Genomic DNA, 11960 nt, shown 5'->3' with positions numbered 1-11960 from the left:
ATCTGCTTCTCCCTCTCTGTCTGCCCCTCCCCCTGTTCATGCTCTGTCTCTTAAATAAAATCTTTAAAAATATTTTTTTCCAGCCATCCAGTGACATTTTAAGAATTGCTATAGAGTTTTCTAAATGCTGGCTTTCAATGTCCATGCTTGTCGCAGATGAACCAAGAACATCTTGCAGACCAGCACCGGTTTGTGGACCATATTTTGAGTAGTGCAAATGCATATTATCAGCAAAATCAGTTTCATGCTTTTATTTTTTTTATTTTTTTAAAGATTTTATTTATTTATTCATGAGAGACACACAGGCAGAGATACAGGCAGAGGGAGAAGCAGGCTCCATGCAGGGAGCCCAACGTGGGACTTGATCCGGGGACTCTAGGATCATGCCCTGAGCTGGAAGGCAGACGCTCAACCGCTGAGCCACGCAGGCATCCCAGTTTCATGCTTTTAAAATTTTATTTCATACATCCCACAATATTTGTTAGGTGATTACCACACAGCGGACAATAAACCAGGTGTGGAAAAAAAGAACATTAGGGCTTTCACAAAGCTAACATTCTTGCAGGAAAGCAGACTTGAAACAATTTGATGCCAAAGAGTAAGCAGGAGGTGCCAGGCCCAGAGAGGGGAAAGAGGCTTTTGAGTAGAAGGAAGGGCAGGTGCAAAGGCCAAGGCCAACAGGCAAGGAAGAGGCTGCTGAAATGAACGGTTTCCTACAGGTCTCTAGAGGACACACCAAAGACTTTGCTTGTCATCTTAAAAGCTATGGAAAGCTTCCAAAGGGTTTCAGCTGGGGGCAAGGGGAGTGGTGGATAGAGATAAAATGGACAGATAGGCCTTTTATTAAAAAAAAAAAAAAAAAGAGTTTTCCTTTTCCATTAATGTAAATCCAATGCATTTTCATGATAATTATAATGGGGAATTAATAATCTGTTACAGACATTTTCACATATGAACAGAACTTTTGGGACTGCCATCATGTAAGCAAGGATTCTCCATGATGTCCAAGCCTCTGAGAACACATGTGGACAACTGCCTACACCTGCAAAGGGCTCAGCCTATTGAGCGTAGCCATGTGACAGCTCTGGCCAGTGAGCAAACAGCAAACTCTGCCCTGGGTTCAGGGAAACTTTTTTTTACTTCCCAGATGAAAGGAGAGAGCCTGCCTAGCATGGTCCTGTCCCCTTCTCCTTGCCTTAAGAACGAATCCTGGAGGCACAGCAGCTGTCTTGCCACCATGAGGCGACAAGCACAAGGACAAAATCCAACACGGTGAGGTTGGCAGAACAGGAAAAAGAACCTGAGTCTTGGATGACCCAGCCTGGCCTGCCCCCCACTTCCCATCACCTTGTGATGTGAGAAAAATACATCTCAGTCCATTGGATCCACAGTAAGTCTGGTTTTCTGATTCTTGGTGTTGAAAATAGTTGAGCTTTCCGGTTGGAAACGGATGGTCTGCAAAGTCAGATCAAACCGCACAGCACGGTGTTCTCCCCCTGTGGCTGTTCCCATCGTTGGGCACTTGGATAATTCAAAGGAAGAAGGCTTTTCTTTTATTGCTGACATTCTGTCCCCCTTCTCACCAGGCACAGTAACAGAATAAGCAGCTCTGCTTTGTGTCTTTTGTTTCCTAAAAGGGAAAGAGCAGCTTCACGGCCTCGGGTAGAAATTGCGGCTATACTACACCACATCAGAATGTGCTGTTCTCATTTATTTTTTAATACAAACCCATCTTTGCATGTGGGCCCTGGCAAAAAATTGGTGGTTACGAAATATTGACGAAGGAGGTAACATAGGAGGTAAGTGACACACGGCAAAGGAATCTTGTCTTCAAATTACACAGAACGCGACCACTGTGGTCCGTGACACAGATCCCACATTCTTTCCATATTTACCCAACAGGGTTCCAGCAAAATAGAGCACCCGTTCCATTTGTTAAGGGACATGTCAAACTGTGTGGAAGAGCCGCAGGAAGGTCCGTCCAGCTGGCCTGTGCCTGCAGCCAGCTGATGGTGTCCCTTGGTGCCATCGTGCTCCTTCGAGAAGCAATAAAAATGGTTTGTACCACACTTGGGATGAAGTTCAGGAAGTGGGTCATCAAAGATGATGCACGCTCTCCTCTATTCTGCATCTATGCTGTGAGACATGCTATGAGTACTCAGTGCCCCACAATGCACTGATCTTCACGCATGCACACACAGGAGGGGGATTCGAGGTACGCTTCTGGGCAGAGAGGACGCTGCAATTCCAGATGCACACTATCATGAAGCCCATGTTTACCACGTGCAGGGCTTTTTAAGATTATAGGCTGTCTTTCAAGCAAAGCAGCCTCTACCACTAATAATTCCATTCTATCAGACAAAGTAGGAAAAACACTACTGGTTAGTGTCTCGAGCAAAGAGAAAATCAGACTATAAACTCTCGTGCCCATGAGAGACAGACTCCCGTGGAGAGCTATCTGGCCAAGGAATGCTGTTTTAAAGGAACACAACCGTCCGGGTGGCCAACTGAAAATACAAAATGCTAAAATGTATGCAGAGTGAAGCTGCCTTGGTTTATCATGGGGGTGCAGTCCCACGGATGGGGGTCTGGCTGAAACTCTGAATGTCACTAAATTTTGTCACATCCGGAGCATGATTAATGCCCAGAGAGGCTTAAGGACTTGTAATGAGGCTAATAACAACTGGTTACCACTGGAAAGTGGTCCTGCTGCCAGAAAAACAAATGATCAGACACTTAAAGCCTCTATCAGGATGGAAAAAGGCATTTTGCCAAGTTTTGTCCCCTCTTAGAAACCGCCCGGTCAGCTCTCTGAACTCTACTTGAACTTCAGCACTCCATAGTTGCTTCACTGGCTGAAATATATTTCTTGTATTTAAGCAGACCTACAAATCTATGGAAAGTTGAAAAAGTTTCACGTTCCCAATTTTTTTGGGGAAAAAAAGGAATATTATAAATAGACACACAGAAAAATACCTTATGAAAAACATTAAAAGTTCTATGGGGTTGTTGAGTGACAACTTTTTAATGCACCTCACATTTTCCAAATTTTCTAATGTGAACATACATTATTTTTATATAACCAGGAAACTTTATAAACTTTTTAAGAAGAAAAAAAATGCTTCGAGATACTCCTTAAAAAACCAGGTGGCGTTCTGTGGGTGGGGCAAGGGTGGGGAAGGTGAGTTGATTCTGCTCGGCCACTCACCAGTCCCTCGCTCAGTAACCAGGGTACAGGAGACCCACTCTGTAAGAGTAAGTGGAATCATGTATAGGGCCCTACGACACCGCGAGGTACATAGTAGGTGCTCAGGAAAGGACAGTTAGCATCCTCATTCCTCCTCAAATGATGATCAGTGTTCAAAATGCTTTCAGGGGGCCACCGGGGTCCAGTTCCTTTGATGAGAAATTTACCTGAATTTTAAAGTAGAAAAACCCCCAAACTGTCCTGAAAACAGGATAAAAGTGTAGGTGTCTCATTGTTCTGACGCAGGGGAATCCTCCCTCCCCAGACTCCACGGTTTGCATGGACAGGAAGGGGATGATGGGAGGGTACGGCCCCACACAGAATTCCAGGGTTGGGGGGCCAGAGTCGGGCTGTTGGCTTCCAGACAGATGACAAATGTGAGGCTCTCACAACCATTTGTCTGGGATCCCCAGGCCCGGGGTCAGATGTGTGACAGGGGATGTGGCAACTGCCACTGGCACAGCTGCTGGCCCGCTGCCCCGGCAGGGGCTATTTCAGGTCTCACCCAGCATTCCCTGCCCCGTTAGCAAAGCTTCGAGAAATGCTTTGAACTCTTCAAGGACAAAAAAGGCCCAGAGCCGGTACGGCAGTGAGGCCAGACTTCCAGTGAGTTAGCCGAGCAAGGGTAGGGTTTCTCTCCTGAGATGGGGGGCAGACTACAACCCCCCACCCAGGCGAGAGCTTTCGGCGAACAGAACCAGAAACAACCTCACTCAGAGTCAAAGCCCTTGTGGAGATGTTCCAGCCGCAGGAGCGCGGCGTGGGCTCCTTCCTCGCAGCTCGGGTGGTGAGGCAGTGTCTCCAAAGCTGGGTGTAACGTCGGCTACTGCGTGCCTGCACCTGACATCGTGCTCGGCAACTCCTGCATCGCTGCATTTACTCCTCACAGCAGCCTCAGGAGGCAACCACAGCTGCTGTGACTATGTTTTATACACCATGGGCCCCAAATTCCTGTGAGTCCTCAGCCACCTTGTGATGCATACATGCCCGGGAGCATCCTCTGCTCTGGCTCTCTCTGTGTCTCTCTCTATCTCTGTCTCTGTCTCTCTCTCCCGTGGACTTTCTCAAGTGATGACCAGTGTAGATGTGCACTTGGTCCTTATGGATTCAAAGGGACAATCCTGTTAGGTTCTCTTTCTCCACACCCCTGCCTCACTAACTCTGAGCACTTCTCTAGCAGATGCCACTGGAAAGTTTCATATATGGGTTCATGTCCCCAAAGACTGATGCTTTGCCATATTCTCCTAAAAGCTGTGATACTCCCTGGCATGGCCTGAGGGAACAAATGGACTTCTGCAATGACCCAATGGTGGGATGGGATGGGATGGAGGGCTGGCCAGAGCCATATGCACTGAATTTTTTAGTGTAAGAAGAGCCCCATGGAGCCCATTATTCATTTATCACACAGGCGTCCACCGGGCAACAGCTGACAGATGCAAAGTGATGCTCTGCACGTTACCAGCTGTCAGGACACGGAGTGCAGCCCGGCCACGGCAGACCCTTCCTCTTTACTCCCATCAACCTGACCCCTCTGAGACCACTCACGGCAGACATATGGCAGCCATTTGGACTTACTTCTCCTTTCCCCATATCCAAGTCACGTTGACGATGGGGGATTTACCACCGCCCAAAATGGAGTGGTTAGCTTTCTTTTGGATCATTCCAAACTTGGGGACTGCTAAAAGTTTTGTAACTACATAAATATTTATCTGCAATTTTTGGTTACTATATAAACATAGCCAACATGACACTGGCCCCAGATGTAGTTAAGTCACATAAGAGTCTTCCAGTTATGAAGAAGGGGAGCTAACCAACAAAGGGCTTTGGAACTGATTCTTTTGATCATGAAATATTGGGGCTGCTATTTTTAATGCTGGGCTTTTCAGATACCAAAGTATGTTTATCCTTAACTCTATATAAATATTCAGACCTCACTTACTGTCCACCAGCCGGCTTGCTTGAGCATGCCCTGCATCACAGAGGCACGAGAAAGAATGTGGATGGGGTGATACAAGGCTTTACCTCTATAAATAACCTCAGGCTAACAGAGGGAAGCTGAAGATGGCAAATGTCACTTTGGGCTTTGTCACCTGTGAGGGAAAGAGATTATTCTTTATATTCAAATGTCATATGTTTACCCTTGTCGGTGGGTTCTGGTTGACACTTAAGGATGTCGGTAAAAGAGCTGAATGAAGCACCAAATGTCCCAGATGGTAGCCACTCAAGTACACAGACCTAGGAAAATATGGAGCGAATATCATCATGCATTCCTTTTTTAAAAAGATTTTATTTATTTACAGAGAGAAAGAGAGCATGAGGAGGGGTAGGGGCAGGCAGAGGGAGAAGTAGAAGCAGACCCCCTGCTGAGCAAGAAGCCCCCACACGGGACTTGATCCCAGGACCCTGGGATCGTGACCTGAGCCAAAGGCAGATGCTTAACTACTGAGTCCAGGGGCCCCCATGCATTCTTTTCTTACTCCCTGTTTAGCATAAAGTTAACCATCTGAAGCCAAGGGGTGAAGCGGGTGAAGTTTGTGCTCTTGAGAGCTGTGGTCTCAGGAGGAGGTCCCTGGCCAGACCCCCCAGTCCTCCATAGAAGGTGGTTGGTCCAGGGGTGCCTGGCACCAGTACAGCACATGACTCTTGATCTTGGGGTTGTGAGTTTGAGCCCCACTTTGAGTGTAGAGATTACTTAAAAATAAAATCCTAAAAAAAAAGAAAAGAAAAGAAAAAGAAAGTGGTTGGTCCCAGGAGAGGGCTTTGCTTGGCTTGGGTCCTGCTTCCTCTGCCCCAGCTGGGACTCACCTCCGTGAAACGGGGCAGGTTTGCTGGCTTAGCAAACTCTGGCATAGTGCTATGGATGGTCCCAACAAGGAAGTAGCGGCAAGCCCTGGAAATCTTGCAAACACAGCCCTGGTGAAGCTCCTAGTCACTGTGCCAGGGCCCCATTTCTTTAAGAGACTTAGCTGGTGGGCGATCTCTGTTGCTGGAACATTATTATTCCCATTCTGTACGGGAGTAAACATTGACAGAGAATGGTTTAATGACATGCTCCAAATTTCTAGGCATGCCAGAAGTAGAGGAAAAATTGGCTGGAATTTCTGATTTTCAGACCCATGCTTTAGTTAGGAGACTCAGCTTTCAACGGACATGTTTTAAGTGCCCAGCAGGGAAATAATGCAGCAGAATCTAGTATCTTCTAGAAGCTTTGGATGGAAGTTACCAAAGCTCACGCTAACGTTTTAACTCTCTCACCTCTACATAGGCATCTAGCAATGAACCATCGTTTTCCTTCTCCTTGTGAGGGGCTGCAGTGTGGGGAGGGTGAGGAACTCAGCCAGACACACACTTGTAGGGCTGAACCATGACCAGAGCTCCTGGCCTCCTGACTCCAGGCCAGTGCTTTCCCCACGATGCTAGAAAGTGACCAGCTAGACTCTGGGTGCCTGAAACACATCTGTGGTGATTGTGTGCTATCTGGTATCAGCTCAGTTTAGCAGAAATTACATTTCCAGAATATCTTTCTCTGTGTGATGCTGGGTGAGAGTTAGCCCAAGGAGAAACAGGGGCCCAATCTGGAAGGTGGGAGTAAAGCAACAGCCACTCTTCTGTGAAGGCCGCTGTGGTTCGATGGAATGCCTGGGGCTCAAGGGCTGGGGACTCTGGCTCATTCTTGCTCCTTTCCATTCCACATCCACTTTCTTTCTTGAAAAAAAAAACCACCCACTTTACTGAGGTGTGACTGACACCTAAAGAGCTGTACGTGTTTCATGCCTATGACTTGATGAGTCTGGAAAGAAGTATCCACCTGTGAGACTAGCACAACAGTCTGCCATAAACACATCCATTACCTCCAGAAGCTTCCACTTACTCTCCTCACTTATTATGATTCCTGTTATTATTTTGTGTGTGATAACATTAAACTCAGATCTGCCCTCTTAGCAAGTTTGAGTATACAATACGGTATTGTTAACCACAGGCGGTATACTGTGCGGGAGATGTCTAAGACTTTCTCATTTTCACTGAGATTTTCTACCCTTGACCGATGTCTCCCTACTTCCCTCTCCTCCCAGCCCCACCACCAGATGCAGAGGGGACAATCCCCGGTGGACTGGCCCTGCGTTCACAGCCGCCCGTGCTGCTGGGACAACTGCCTGGTGCTCTTATACCAGGGCTGCAGGGGCGCAGATTAGTAATGGACCAACCAGCGCCCCCTCAGGCACCCGACTTCCCCAGCTTCTCCCACAACTGCCTGATGTATCCTGTGATCACACAGTGGGGCCGCTTCCTGACCAAATCCTGGCTGACAAAATAGCAGGCGCATGCACCACCTCTGCAGGATATAAGGGAGTCCCTTTCCTGAAGGGGCTTCCAGTTCCTGGGGACTTGGATCGTTTAGACACAGCCAGCTTGGGACTCATGACAGCCTATGTTTGGGTGAGAAGCATGCAGTGTGGCCACTGCCTTGATGTCCTCGCAGCCTGATGAATCCAGTGTCTTCCAGTGCCAGGCAGGGGGAGTTGCGGGGGGACGGCCACAGGCAGCATCCTCCACGGCTGGTCTGGTGGATACAGACCTTTTGCACCTATGTTCCATCAGGGCTCTGGGCTCTGTATCGGCAGAAGAATGGAAAGAAAGTTACTTAGATGTTGGGTGAAACGTTGAGTTGAGTTCAGTTGAGCATAAATGCTGACACTGAAGATTTCTAATCCAACCAACAGAAATTCCCCGGGCCTGCCACTCTTGGGTTACTTGAGCTCTGGAATTTCAGCCTTGGTTAACCCAAATCCACAAATTTGCTGGAGTTACATAGTGTAGCGAGAGCACTGTTTTTCTATTATTCATTTCCAACATGCCCTGTCCTGAGCCAACACCATGGAATGTATTTGCCCCACTTTTAACCCTCTGCATGCTGATTGCCTTTTGGTATTTGCCCAAAGAAAAGCAGAGAGAGGCACACGTTCCTATTTTTTTCACAAAATACATACTATTTCTAGCTTGGCTGGAGGTGGCCCCGGCCACTCAGCTTATTGTCTTGTTTTGTGGAGCCTCGGTTTCCTTCTGCTAAAAAAAGAGTTACGGCTACTTCACTCTGAGGGGAGGTGTGAGCATCCATACTTGGTGACAATTCTGGGTAAGCTCTCAAGATGAAAGGTGACACGGATGACAGCAGAATCAGAATCCAGTCCCTTCCCTACACTTGCTCCTTTTGAGAGCGTGGCTCCAGGTGTCTACAGTGGAGGTGATGGTCTTGTCCAGGTATCGAGCGTTGGCTTGATACATATTCTTGGATGTTGTGAGATTAAACTTCCATGCGATCTGTCTTCCGAGAGCTTCCTGTGCATTCTGTGTTTCCACGCTGCGCTGGGACCACGAAAAGAGAAAAACCCCAGAGCAGGGACGGACTGACAGCGGGGTCTGGTATGGCTGGATTCTAGTCCTGGCTTCATCACTAAATCACTGTGTAACCTTCGACAAGCCCTTTGACCTTCATTCCCTTCTCTGAGAGCAGAAGAGCTTAAACCAGGATAGAGGTCCCCAGAGCAGAGATCTTGGCCAGGGGAGTCAAAGGGGATCTCAGCCTCGCTGGAGGACCCGACCTGGTTGCTTCCAGTAAGCCTCGCCTGGAGAGTGTCCCCCCGTCCCTCCTCCCCCTGAGTGGGTGGTAGCTGATCATGCATCCCAGGGAAGGAGGCTCTCCACTGCAGTGGGCTTCTCTGTCTCCGTGTAAACTATGTTCCTACTCCACATTCCCGCTCCCCGTGATCCCAAGACCTCAGAAATCCAAAAACAGTTTCTTCCCCCAAATCCCAGAACTAGTATCGATGCTCTGAGACTTCTCTCCATTCTAAAATCACTGGATTTGCTGATTCTGTTGCAGAATAGGGTTGCAGACCACTTACATGGCAACCAACAACAGACCCTTATCCCCGTCTAGAGGTGAGCTGTTCCAGCTGTTGGACAGTCTTTTGGGGACCCATCCTAGTGTTCCTCCTTCCACCAGAGTTGTCTTTCTCTGCGTGGGGGTGCAGGGTCACCACCGTCTGAGTGCCCAGCTTGTGGGAGAGTGGAAGATGATAAGTGATAAACAGATTCTTTTTTTCCCTAACTTTTAATTTACTTATGAGAGAGAGAGAGAGAGAGAACAGAGCAGAAGCAGCATAGGGAGAAGCAGATGCCCCGCTGAGCAGAGAGCCTGACATGGGGCTTGATCCCAGGACCACAGGATTATGACCTGAGCTGAAGGCAGATGCTTCACTCACTGAGCCACCAGGGGCTGCATAAACAGATTCTTTTTAAGCAAGTGATGTGGAATTACACGCCTCACAGAGCTGCTTACAGCCCACTGGGAGAACATCGTTGCTCTGCTGTGCTGAGCCACAGTGGGTCTGGGTGGGGATGTGTGGGCCAAAACTCCATTACTGTGGACGAAGGGGAGCACCGATCTGGGGAGACGATCAAGGCCCGCTGCAGTAAGGAAACAAAAGGTTGCAGCCTCCAGGACAGGGGCGACTATGAACCTCTGAGCAGCCATCACAATGTCACAAGAAGAGAAAAGAAAAAAGTATCATTTTAGCAGCTGCACATTGATTTGAAGGAAAATAAACCATCAGCAGAACCCAGCCCGACGTCCTCAGCTATAGCCCACTACTTGGAGGGCTTTTGTTTCAAGGCAAGCTGCTGAAGTAGTTTTCAAACTTCAAAAAAAGAAGTTGCATTCTCTAAAACAGGTTCTTACATGGGATTCTATTCATAAAAAAGAAAACAAGAGAGTTATCTGGTTGAAACACTGGACAGGGCCTGTTTGTCCACTTGGTCTTGTGGGCTCAGCATCTTAGACGCTGATTCCCGGGGGGCTGGATGCCAACTCTACAGTTTTCCTCCAGGAAGTTGGTTTCCAAGAAACCCAGTTTGAGAACTGCTAAGCTGTGGGAGGCAGGACCCAGAGCTGCTCCCAAGAATAATGGCATCAAAGCAAACCAGGAGCACTGTGAGCCTTGTAATCACATAGTCACATAAGTGGCAAATCTGAACTTCACTCATTTTCTGGATCATAAATTTATCAACATGGAAGCCTGGGTTTTGTTGGATTTTTGTTTTTATGATATTGGGATGACTATATTGGTGATTGATTTAGTTAACAACACAAACCCCAATCATTGCATGGTCAACGTGGAAAAATATCATCTGCTTTATGATGTGGTTGCATGGACCACACCACTACGAGAACCCTCCTGGAGGGGCGCCTGGGTGGCTCAGTCGGTTGGGCATCCAACTCTTGGTTTCTGCTCAGGTCGTGATCTTGAGGTCTTGGGATCAAACCCCATGTGCTAAGCGCAGAGTCTACTTGAGATTCTCTCTCCCCTCTCTCTCTCTGCACCTCCTCCTGCTCACATGTGCTCTCTAAATAAATGAATAAGATCTTAACAAAAAATACCAAAAGCCCTCCTGGGATAAGGCTCACCTGGACCTAGATGCAGCTGCAGGACAGCACCACAGGGGTCTGGGCAAAACCCATGAACAGAGGCCCATGAGCAGAGTCACCAGCACACGGTGACTGGCGATTCTCTGCCTCTTCTGGTGAAACGCCAGGGAAGAGAGGAGCATGTGAGGGAAGAGGTCCACAATTTCCACTCAAGGTTAAATTATGGATGCCATCAAAAGAAGCCTCTAGAGTGTACAAATGCCAGGTGAGTAGTCTCAATGCCAGGTGAGCAAAGGAGTCTCAATGCCAGGTGAGCAATGCCAGGTGAGCAAAGGAGCAAGAGGCTGGAGGCGGGCAGAAGCAAGATGCCATGGGGAATGGGATGCAGACTTCTATCCCTCCAGCAGTGCCTGTGAGAAGTGATTGACAGCCTTGGACTGTCTTCAACAGCTATTACACGTCAAGAAAGGGACAAAGAGAACAGGCACCGGGGCAAGCTGAGAGAGGCAAGTATTCTGAGTTGGGTTTGTTCCTGACAAGGGTAAAGAGAGGGCTTCAGTGGTAGAAACAAAACACGGGGTACCAGTTTTCCTCTTATCCCCCTCAGACAAGCTCAGGTGCCTTGGCTCCCAGTCCAACCCAAACAGGGTAATCATCTCACATAAGCCCTGGGTTAGGTGAGCCAACGCAGAGATGCAATTGTCCCAAAAATGCCAGTGAGGGAGAGGAATGTGAATCTGCGGGAATTCTTCCTAGAAGGATTATAAACCAGTATAGTCGCCTTGGAAAAGAGTTTTGCATTTTGTTGTAAAGTTGCACATACATATAGCTAGGACTTGGAAGTTGCACTCCTAAGTATACAGCTGACCCTTGCAGAGTGTGCGGGGCTAGCCCAGGCACTACCCCCGCCAAGCAGTTGAAAATCCAAGTGTAACTTTTGACTCCCCCAACAATTTACTAGTATACAACCAGCTTTTTTAGCAAACCAAACAGAATACAGTAGGGTAGAAAAACTTATGGGACATTGTCTATAGTAAGGATAACCTTGTCTCACAAATTGTTTCATTTCTGTGTGTATTCCCATGTGTATACAGATTGTGTGTACAAATTTTATTATACATGTAAAATACATGTGTTCTATGTGTCCAGGATATTACATTTTTAAGAAGTTTGAAAACCAATGCTCCAAAGTAACTTTTGACATATTTACCAAGAGACCTGTAGAATGTTCCTTATTCACAAAGACACTACAGATGACTCAGGTGTTCTTTTTCAGGCAGAGGGATA

At 47.7% G+C, this 11960-nt stretch overlaps 1 long non-coding RNA gene across 1 annotated transcript; it reads left to right on the top strand.

Annotated features, from left to right (window-relative positions):
• The first annotated feature begins 1167 nt into the window (after positions 1–1167).
• On the top strand, positions 1168–3081 carry LOC140594976 (uncharacterized). The gene is made up of 3 exons (XR_011996305.1): positions 1168–1390; positions 1638–1799; positions 1903–3081. It is a non-coding gene; the product is annotated as an uncharacterized lncRNA (long non-coding RNA).
• The last annotated feature ends 8879 nt before the right edge of the window (positions 3082–11960 follow it).

Source organism: Vulpes vulpes, chromosome 13, assembly GCF_048418805.1.
Source record: "Vulpes vulpes isolate BD-2025 chromosome 13, VulVul3, whole genome shotgun sequence".
Taxonomy (NCBI): Eukaryota; Metazoa; Chordata; class Mammalia; order Carnivora; family Canidae; genus Vulpes; species Vulpes vulpes.
This window is presented reverse-complemented; position numbering and strand designations above follow the sequence as displayed.